The 389-nt window shown below is 27.8% G+C and overlaps 1 protein-coding gene across 1 annotated transcript in view; it reads right to left on the reverse strand.

Annotated features, from left to right (window-relative positions):
* LOC119587757 (E3 ubiquitin-protein ligase Nedd-4-like) overlaps positions 1 to 389 on the reverse strand; it is a gene marked incomplete in the record, with an annotated part of 51,583 nt that overhangs the window by 15,311 nt on the left and 35,883 nt on the right.

Here is a 389-nt window from a genome sequence, read left to right on the forward strand (position 1 = left end):
TCTAATTAACTTATTGCAATTTCAGTTACTTGTAGTTGCAGATGGAGACTTGTCAAAACAATACTACTAGTACTAAAAAGCAAAAACCACTTATACTGACTTTTTATCTTTATTTGTGCTATCTTAGTACTAAATCTTTTGGTACAATGTGACAATGAAATACAATAACATGACAATTGTGGGCAGCAAGGGAGAAAGATTAGTATTAAGAACGACTTTACCTATAGGAATGTCATCAAATAAAGATCACATATAAAACTAGAACATATGATAAAGGGGGATATGATGTGAGATAACATATGAAAACTATATTACATAAACTAAAGAGATGAAGAAAAGCAAAAAATGTGATATTTTCTATAAAAACAATCTACTATAAAAAAAAGAAA

The sequence above is a fragment of the Penaeus monodon genome, chromosome 23 (genome assembly GCF_015228065.2).
Source record: "Penaeus monodon isolate SGIC_2016 chromosome 23, NSTDA_Pmon_1, whole genome shotgun sequence".
Lineage (NCBI taxonomy): Eukaryota > Metazoa > Arthropoda > Malacostraca > Decapoda > Penaeidae > Penaeus > Penaeus monodon.